This window comes from Sebastes umbrosus, chromosome 19 (genome assembly GCF_015220745.1).
Source record: "Sebastes umbrosus isolate fSebUmb1 chromosome 19, fSebUmb1.pri, whole genome shotgun sequence".
Taxonomy (NCBI): Eukaryota; Metazoa; Chordata; class Actinopteri; order Perciformes; family Sebastidae; genus Sebastes; species Sebastes umbrosus.
Window position 1 is genome coordinate 3,664,045 of NC_051287.1, and position 10,460 is coordinate 3,674,504.

The 10,460-nt window shown below is 43.6% G+C and overlaps 1 protein-coding gene across 1 annotated transcript in view; it reads right to left on the bottom strand.

The window, feature by feature from the left end:
- LOC119478472 (synaptic vesicle glycoprotein 2C-like) overlaps positions 1-9,724 on the bottom strand; it is a 44,551-nt gene extending 34,827 nt beyond the window's left edge. The window contains exon 1 of the mRNA XM_037753233.1: positions 9,530-9,724. The gene's annotated coding sequence lies outside the window, so the exon portion shown is untranslated. The remainder of the gene's footprint in view (positions 1-9,529) is intronic.
- Between the last annotated feature and the right edge of the window lie 736 nt (positions 9,725-10,460).

A 10,460-nucleotide genomic window follows, 5' to 3' on the forward strand; every position in this document is an offset into this window, starting at 1 on the left:
GATTTACTCCTTTTCTTGATTTACCGTGGCGGCGGCATGCGAGAAGAAGCATTTCTTCAAAAATTCAAGGTAACACTCGGAGTGAGTTGTTGATATACAAATGTTCATTTTGTGGGTCAAGTATTCCTTTAAATGGAATGATGTGCAACACTTAGAGAGTGAGATGAGAAGATTGCTTCCACTCTCATGTCTCTGTGTTAAAGCTGCTATAATCAATATTATTATATTACCAATGGTTCACATGACTACTTTTATGTGAAAGGGGTCACACATAGTGACAAACCTACAGATATCCCTGACTCTGCAGCTCTGATCAGCTCTGATGCAGCTTTTCAGCGACACAGACAGGCTTGTATTGTATGTGGTTTGACACAAATACTTTTTTTTATTCAGTGCACATTTGTGTCAAGTCTAATAGAACTGAACTAAGTTGATATCATTGGTATTACGCCTTCAGAAATAGTACATTCTTGGAAATCTGTCTTTTTTTGCGACCATGTTTTCTGTCAGAGCTCATTCATTTCTGGGTCATGTTTGTCATGTGGGACGACATGTCAGCCTGTATGACTGACTCCCCTTAGGGCTCTCTCTACTGTGACACTGGCATGGCCTCTCAGAAGACCTGTCAACACATCAGGTCCGAGCCGTCTGTCTGCCACGCTGCAGCCGGAGGTCACCACCAGGCACCGAAGACGGCTGCAGGAGAAACACCAGCGAGCTCTGGGGCCGTCGCATTACACTCTAAAGCCCTTTAGCTACTCTGTTATTGACAGGGCAATTACACAGTATACACAGAACAAATACAAATATACAATGCACATGCAAAAGACATGTGAAGTATCTTCATCCAGTATACACTATTTGTTATATTGGTTGAAATGGTCTTTACACCCCAACAGCGATCCATTACTGATGAGCTCTGAAACAGGACCGGAAAAGAGCCGTCATCTGTAGCTGCTGTAATCCTGTAAAAACGTCTACCAATCACTGCCTCGCGGTCCGCTTGGAAAGAACCAATCAGATGCCTTCCTGCCTCCCTGCTTGTACTCTACCCTTGGCGTGCACCAGCCTGAACTCAAAGCGCGTCGCCGCCGCACGTTTACTGGAGAATGGAAGAGAAAACTCAGCCCTGCAGTAGCACTGCCGCGGTTACTTGTCATGAGGTAGCGTTGTTGAGTTGAGGTCCTCTCTCCGCTCTGTGTCTGTGAAGTAGTCACGATGCGGCGGTGCTTGTGCATGTGTGAACAAAAATAAATAAAGAGTTGTTGTGTTATTGTAGTCCCAACAATTCCAACAGAGTGATACTTCTTCTCTCTAGCGGATCGCTTCACATCACTTTCAGGAGTTGAATTCTCCCACTTAAACCTGCCTCCATTACATAATATATAAAAGTAATGGTTTCAGTTTTTGGAACAAGTAGCTTGTGAAAACAACACTCCCAACTCATCAAATACCGCCGTTTCATGCGGGGCACTAACAGCGGTCTCCTGGGTGAAAGACGTGTTTATTTGACCCATCCGACCTCCGCACCCTCCTACCTCGCCTGGACTTTCTCGCTCTTTATGCAACACCACTTCCTCTGACCGTCTAATATTGACACAGATGAGTTCACATTGGAGTTTGTTGAAAGCCTGACACTACCTTTGGTGCATTGGTATCGGACGCCGAGGCCGGAAGTATTTGACGAGTTGGGAGTGAGAACATGTCGGTGAAAAATAAGGTGTGCTGAATTTAGAAGGTTAATGTTATTTCGATGTGTCAGGTGTACATTTAATCAACATTTAGGTAAATATAAGTATCAGAACAGCTTCAGTAATGGAGATATCTATTATTAAAGACTTGATCGGGACATCCAATAACAATGTCTACAATGATGCATTATGTGTTTACTGTTTAATGCACGAACAGCAGTCAGTAGTATCTGCTGATCAAAAACACGAACACCAGACAACCAGAAACACAATATCATCTGTGAAATGATTCATATACAGACGACTGACATGTTCAGCTCAGTTGTTTCTGGTTTCAGTTAGCCAAAGAGGAAATATCTCTACAATAGTAGCATCATAGTTGTAAGATGATACAATGCATATAGTCTTATGATATGATTGTCTATCTATAAATCTTTCTACATGCTACTGTATTTGTATCTGCAGTCCGTGGAGAGGGAAGCATACACTGAGGTGTTGAGACTGGGTTAAGTGCCCAAATAGACGGTGGCAGGTTGATGAATGGTGTTTCTGCTCACCTTTGCTCTGCGGGATTAGATAAAACATCAGTCGGGATCTGTCATTTGAACGTAAGCGGCCGGGGCTCCTCGGCGACGTAAAGCAGCCCGAGAGATTTTGGTGCAATGCAGCAATGAAATGAAGTAGGAAATGTGTTCGAACTAACTTTGTGCACGGCCAGATGATGAGATGCTGACTCCCCCTGGCCATGGATGTGTCTAAACACTAAATCTCACCATCCTATGTGGCTTCAGGACATTAAATAAAAAGACCTGCCGCTGTCGGGATTCACGCTGCATCATTCCCCACAGCGGTTGAGCTGAAGCGTGAAGGCAAAAGTGAGGCGTTTTACAAGTTTTACAAGTCAGTGTTTTAGTGAAATGAGTGCTGCTTGAGGGGTCAGACGTTTATATCTCACTTGGTTTCAACACCTCTCTCTCTCTCTTTTTTAAATTCAAAACGTTGTTCTGAACAAGGCAGTCAGTGCTAAACATATGTCTCTGTCCTCACTGGAAAAGATAACAGTATTTGTTGAAAAAACGTAATATGCTTTCTTGCCGAGAGTCTCATATCTGTGCGTAAGTATGACGCTATAGAGCTGGGATGCTATTCAAACCTTTTATCAAAAAAGTGTTGCATCACTGCAGCTCATTCTTATTCCCAGGGCGTCAAATACAGAGGCTTTGTCACGGCCGTGGGCGTTCGATACCGCCGCACAAGGCATCCCCTTGGCGGCGGAATGAAACGCACCGGTCTTTCCATTAACTACAATGTAAACTCAGGAATGTGGTGATGTAGTTTAAAGAGCAAAAAGACACACAATTTCACTATAAAAACGTAGTAGTTTTAAAGTAAACCTAATTATAATAGTTTTGTTGCCTAATCCTAAAGTGACGCCAAGGGTAACTATAGTGGTTTTGACCAGGGAACGTGACACCAGGGGTCGTGACACACAAGGGGTCGTGACACCAGGGGGCATAACATGACACCAAGGGGCGTGACATGACACCAAGGGGCGTGGCATGACACTAAGGGGCGTGGCATGACACTAAGGGGCGTGACATGACACTATCATGTCATCCGACTATCATTTAGTGTTGTTTATTCATCACACCCCCGTTGTGTAAAGGCCTTAAAGTTGGCAGAATTTCATAAACGCTCATTTTGGAAACCTCTGACAAACATATTTTGCCATTTAGGTATAAAAACTTGTTGTAATATAAGGTTTAAAAAAGACTCCGTAACACTGTGTCCTGTATCCGTACACAACAAAGCACATTACAGGAGCAGACATGTTTTCTACCTAAGCACAGTCCTCTTTGCAAACTTCCCCGAACTCATTTCCAGCGCCGCAGCTCCTCCAGCCGAGCGCTTGACGTCTTGAGACTAAAGGTCGAACTCTGTGATAAACCTCATGATATGCTCTGAGAGTTTCTGCACCAAATGGCCAAGAAGAAAATAGCCAATCAACTCGCTGCTCTGCAACACTGAGAGAACTTTTTTATAATAGAGGGGAAATGAATAATGGTGCATAACAGGCAGCCAGGTCTGTGTATAATCCCTGGTCTCAATTCACCTCCGCCAGGCTGATCGGTGGTTTCCCCTCTATGACTGTCAATCTCTCTTCACTTCTTCTCTCTCTCCATCCTCTCGTCTCTCTCATCCGAGTGCGCCAAGAATTTCAAAGTCACCGTCTTGATGGCGATGCAGAATATGAAAGATATCCCTCTTCTGTTGACATTTCATTATTCATGATAAGCTAACCGCTCTCCTCCGTATGCAAATGGTCATTAATGCCGACATTTAGAAGTCTTTTCATGCACTTTGAGCACTTTGAATGTCCAGTCTTTCTTTGAAGCTACACAACGACATACTGCTGATGTAAGAGATATGGTTATACAAGAAGCTGCCACATTTCAACCCACAACCATGACCTCCCCCTCTCCCCCGCCCACAAAAACAGGCAACCTAATATCAGTTATGGCCTTTTTATTTCCTTTTTGATGGCGACTCCCCTCGCCTCGCCTTCTGCTGTGATGCTGTGATTGGGGTTATTATAACAGCACCCTTATGATGTGATTTTAGCAATCAGCAAAAAATTCCTGCGAGCTCTGAATCAGCAGTCCACGGAGAGGGGAGAAATGATTTCCTCGCAGTCGTGCTGTCATGGCCCGCTGACGCCATCCAGCTACGTTCATTAATCACTCACGCAAACGCACACGCGGAAACACACACACACATGCATACAGTAGATGCACGCACGCATACACTCTGCAGGTGAACACGTACTCATACTGTGCAGGATGAAATGGAGGAAATGTTTTCTGCAGGACATTGCTGTATTCTAAAAAAAACTTTTCTCAGAACAAATTGTGTTTTTGAAGAGGGGAATATTAACACACAGATAAGATCTGCATGCGACATACTGATCGACACTGCAAATGCAAGTGGATGTGCAGAGCCCTACAGGCGTTCTGCAGTGCCCACAGATGGCTGCAGTGGGCTGTCAGTCGCTAATGCACATCGTGAGAATAAAACCTCACGCCAACCTCACGACTTCCTGTGATCATACAGCTTAATGTGCAATAGGAGCTGTGTCGTAAAAGATCATCTTTAGTGCTGTTGGCACAAGCCTTACACTTGATTTATAACAAAAGAACGAAAGACTAAGACCTCAGTTTGTGATTTGGACAAATACACTTGGAAATCGGATCAAATACAAACGCTTCTGGTCTTTGAGAGCTCTAAAAAAGTACATACTTCACCAACATGTATTATGTGGGTGGTATGCTACATGTACAATAGCTCAACAGATGCTCATGTACATATTTCATCATGCATTTCATCCTGTCACCAGTTCCTGACAGCCTCTCTCCTCTTTCCCACTGGACAAAAAAACACCACTAACACCCACTAACATCTGGCTTTTGTCTTTACAACCGGCGTTCATTCCCGGGATAAATGACTCTGCGGTAGTCACGGGTATTTATCAGCTTCAGCTCCAACCAGCAGTGATGGAGACATGGATGTATAAAGAGAACTGGATACAGCGTTGGAGGCGGGCTCCTGCTCATTCCTATGAGAGTTGCTCAGTAATGCATGAAGCCAAAATGGCTCGACTGCCGAGTGATAAAGTACCCAGATCATCCGGTGATCTTCTGCATCCATTGGTCCCATAGAGCAGGCACAGTAGCATTTCCTTTAACTCCGCCTCCCAGCCCTCGCTCCAGCCTCGGTCTGGGTCTCATTCATATGAACGGATGAAAGAAAATAACTCTGGATTCAGCTATTAGTGTATTTTACAACTTTTAGGACCTAATGATTTAAATAAGGGCTATTCAAGTGTTCGTACTGGGAAGTTGATTCACCTCAACAAAAAAAAATATCTGCTAATTTCTAAACGTCTCTTTCCCAATGTTAGTCTATGGGAAAAAGTATTTTTGGGCCCAATGGCATCACGTGATGGACACGGAAGTTGCAGTACCGCCGTTTGGCCACTACGAAAATTGACTTGGCTTGGTTGACACGCTAATTTTCTACCCTTTTCCGGCGCAATGCTATGACTACTTTGACCAACTTTTTGCCATCTAAGCCTCAAATCCCGTCCGTCTCCGTCCAAGCGGTACTTGAACCTTGTTCCAAATTAGTCTGCATCGAGTTTAAGTAACCACCGTAACAGTTTCATTTTTTACTAACCCTGTTTTATGACGCGTTCGTGACGTTGAATGTGACACACCAGAAAAAAAAAACAGCATACTCGTCTACTGGCAATGGGAAAGGAGTGTAACGCCTAATTTTGTGGGTTATCCCGCGTTTAAAAAACCTGCATATACATGCTAGTATTACACCAAAATTCACACCAGAGCAAGCTGTCATGCAATGTCTACGAAAAGCTGCGTCGGCCACTCCAGAGCTCAGAGAGCTGCGACAGTTTGATTCTGCAGCAAAGTGCGGCTAAACTAAAGTTGGGAAAAGTTTTAGCAGAGAAGTGTGGCCAGCGAGGACCTGCAGCCAATCAGTAAACAGATTCTGTGACTCCTGTGACATGTTGACCTGTGTTACTAAGAATTTCTTCCCACCTGAAACACACGAACACACCTCCCGATTGCAGAAAAATGTAATTATTGTGGCGAGCCACACTTCGCCGCTGCCTGGTGTGAATTCAGCGTAAGAGAGACGTCTTGTTGTAACTGACTGCAGGTATCAGATTCACAAATATCTAAAAATGAACTTTTCAGGCGTTGGAAACATATTGCTCTGCTTTCCAAAAAGAAATAAAAAGGGGAAAGAGGCTGATGAAGGAGCACTTTGAACACGCAGCACCCTCAAGAGGCTGTTGAAGCAGCAGCACGACTGGCGGGGGAGCAGTGGAGCGGGGGTTCAGATTAAAGTAATGAACACACACTACATTATACAGCAGCAGCATCATGCCTTCCAGCTCAGAGATCCACTGAACACAAACACAGAAATTCATATATTCACTAATGCACCGCTGCAAAGGGAACGGTCAAACAACACAGCACTTCATTTGGGCTCTCCTCCTGACGTGCACACACACACACACACAGCTGCCTTCCTGCTTGTATATAACGATGACTGTGAGGGTTTACCGACTGCTGGAGTTCAGCCAGCTGCTGTCGGGTCCCTGTGTGGATACTCACACCGCATTTTGTCTGTTTTTTTCATTAGATTGACATTTTATCAATATTAGTTTATCCTCATTTGGACCTCAATCAAACATTTCTAGAGAAAAATTAACTTTTTTCTTTGATATTTATTTCACTGAAAAAAAATACACCTGCATTTTTTTAGTCAGAATTAAAGGAATACTTCAACACTTTGGGAAATACACTTATTCACTTCCATCGTTCTCATGTCTGCACGACAAATGTGAAGCTACAGTCAGCAGCCGGTTACTTTAGCTTAGCTTAGCATGAAGACTGGAAACAGAGGGAAACAGCTAGCCTAGGTCTGTTTTAAGGTAACAAAATCTGCATACCAGCTCCTCTAAAGGTGTTCACACAGAACGCAAAAGCAAACTTTCATCTCAAGTCATTCATGCAAATTTCACTGCTGGACTGTTTGTATTTATTCATCCAAAACAGCCAATGTACCAACTATATGTTTTGTACATTTTAACTAAACTCATTGAACATCCTCACCTTTGCTGATGTATAAACAGTGGTGGAAGAAGTCATTCATCTAAAATCTTACTTAAGTAAAAGTATGTGAATATTACACGCCTCCATGAAGGTGCAATGTCTTGTGGTGACGGTTGTCATTTGGGTTTTGATAGAAGCAGAGAGACGAAACTCCAGTGTTTTTTTGACGACAGCCGCTGCAGCCATTTTGGACTGAAAATTATGTTTACAATATTTTATTGTTCAACACAGGCTATTTGGGTAGAATATGACAATAGAATAGAAATAATTTAGTTTTACTTTTGTACGGCGCTTTGTAGACGCATGTTTTACTGATGTCCGGTAGTCGCTTTCAATCCAAAATGGCAGAAGTGTAGCTCTGCTGCTGAGTGCTGATGTTGCAATGGCATTAACAATTACCTTTCACTTCTTCAATATACTGCACGTTCTTTGATGAAGTCTAACTTCAGAGCTAGTTACGTAGTATATAAAGTCAGAAAGACCACTCATTCAAACCAACACTGGACTTGCCAGTGTATGGCAAGTTACGTTAGTGACGGTTGTCACGCGTTTCTGAGGTTACGTTGTTTCCGTACGTGTTTCACTTACTTTACGTACCCAACCATGATGTTTTCCCAAATCAGTGGCTTTGTTGTCCCCTGCTGGTACTGCACGTTAACACAGGCGTGTAATATTCACGTCTCAGCGAGGTAAAACGTGACACTGACACGCTATCCTCTGGTGGACAGGTGGGTCTATTACATGCTATGAACAGCGGTCTCCGAGTTTAAAGTCCTGTGTTTGTTGGACCCATCCACCTCCCCTCTCACCCACCATCTTTTTATTCTACGTCACCAGCTCTGAGCGTAGCATATTCAACGCAGACTACATGGCGTACAAATGACTCGCCAAAAGCAAGAACGCCATTCTTATTGCACCTTAAATGACCTGTGAGTTCTGCAACCATCTTTTTGTGGGAGTTGGTTACACATGAATGGCTTCATCTCTCCTGTTTCCAGGCTACTGATTGGCTGACCGATTGCATCATGGCTTTCTGTCCTGTATGGCCCCTGATCACCAGGAACATGTGGTGCAGACCCATGCAAGCCTTTGTGTTGAGATGAAGCCCAGATAATAATAATAATAAATAGGCTGAATAGACGATGGCTGCTTTGTCATCTGCTGAGCGAAAGCAAACACTGAGGTATACATGCAGCCCTGAAGGCAAACATTCATTTACTGATCTGTTCAAACTGAACCTGAGAAGAGCTCTGCAGCAAACACCTGCTCATATTCTCCATGTTTGACCCAGTCAAACTTCCCATCCAGCCAGCTGGGAGGGACAGCTTTGTGCAGAAACTCATCTGTCACTTTCCTCCTCTTTGTTCCACTCCTCACCAGGCTGCAGCCTATACTACACTACTGCACACTACCGACACAGTGGCTCCACATTTCAGCCCCACAGACCGTGCACGTATACAGGAAGGTGCATCAATCACCGAGGAGTCTTTTTGACGCAAGTCGCGTCCCATAATTAGATTTCTGGCTGCCTGGAAATCAATCCTCTTCCTCCTCCTCCTCCTCCTCCGTGCACAGTGTACAGTTAGAGGAGCGTCCTCTGCTCACCGCATCGAGCACTAACTCCTGCTGTAATGGATGGATCTGCTCTGTTCTGTCTCTCTCTGCAGCTGCAGCTCACTGCAGATTCACTGCACGGTGCGCGGATGGGAAAGCTCGGGGGTTGCCTCTGACGCGTGCGCGTGGAACATCTGTGCACATCAGGATGGCACCGTCACGACCACACACATGTAACATCTGGAAAGTCACTAAATTACTGGTTTGGTGCATTTCATAAAAAAATAACTTTATGAGAATAAATCTTAGAATAATCTCTGATTAAAAAAAGATTAAATATGTGGTTTTTAATAATGCTGACTGGACAACTCTGAGAAAGTTGCACAACTTTTCTGTCACAGCTTTATGATCATTTTATTCCCATTACAGGGAATGAAGAGCATTTTTAATCACCAGATGCATCCAACATTTCCTGTTTCCATTTTGCATATTAAATGATGCAGAAATGCAGATACAGATGTGTTCCACTGTATTGCGCAGGGAGGTGAAGTTTGGCACATTTTTAAAAAGAAAAGAAATACTCACAACGTGCAGAGGAGCAGACGCATCGTACCGAGCTCGATGAGCCTCCTCGGTTCCCTTCCTCTCTTTCTCCTCTCTACACAGAGACACAGATGGAAAGCATCGTGTAGAGATTGCTTGTTTCTTGTCTTCTCCGATGCAGCAGCGGTTTCTCTGCTGCAGTCCAACGAAGACGATGCTGAGAGGCTGAGAGGCTGAGGGGAGGTGGGAGGCTGAGTGTGATGGGGGGAGGAAGAGGAGGAGGAGGAGAGGAGGGAGGGAGGGAGGGAGGGAAGAGGCAGAATGAAATCAATAGTATAGGCAAGGCAAGGCAAGGCAGCTTTATTTGTAGAGCACATTTCAGCAACAGGGCAATTCAAAGTGCTTTACATAAACATTCAAGATCATTATGACAAAGTGCAAAAGAACATTAAAGGGACTGTTTGTAACTTTCAGAATTGCTTGTTAACAGCGACACCTGTGGCCGTTAAGTCAACGAAAGTCAGCGCTGTTATTAGTGAAAAATATCCGGAAAATTCTTTTGAAAAATATCCAAAAAATGTCAAAAATTATTAGTAAAATATTTGAAAAACGATCTAATACTAAGTTAATCAAACAAATACACATTACTGGACGTTTACGGGAGACTATTTACATTGAATTAAAGACAATTTATGACTTGTCAGAAAAGCACAGGTGTAAGTAATTAATTAATTAACTAACGATGGCTCTGTTCCATTCAGGTGTGATAGTGAGAGAGACAGTGAGCGAGAATGCAGGATACCAGGAGCCTTAAATCAAAGCAGCTAAATGGAATTCATTAAAAGTCATCATTAATGTCATTATTTACACCTGTGTAGGTCAAAATGTCTTCCGTGTCTCTTTCCCTGTACATTAAGATGAAGGAGATGTCCTGTCCTCAGTTTTACAGGTGTTTATTTTATAATGGTGGTCA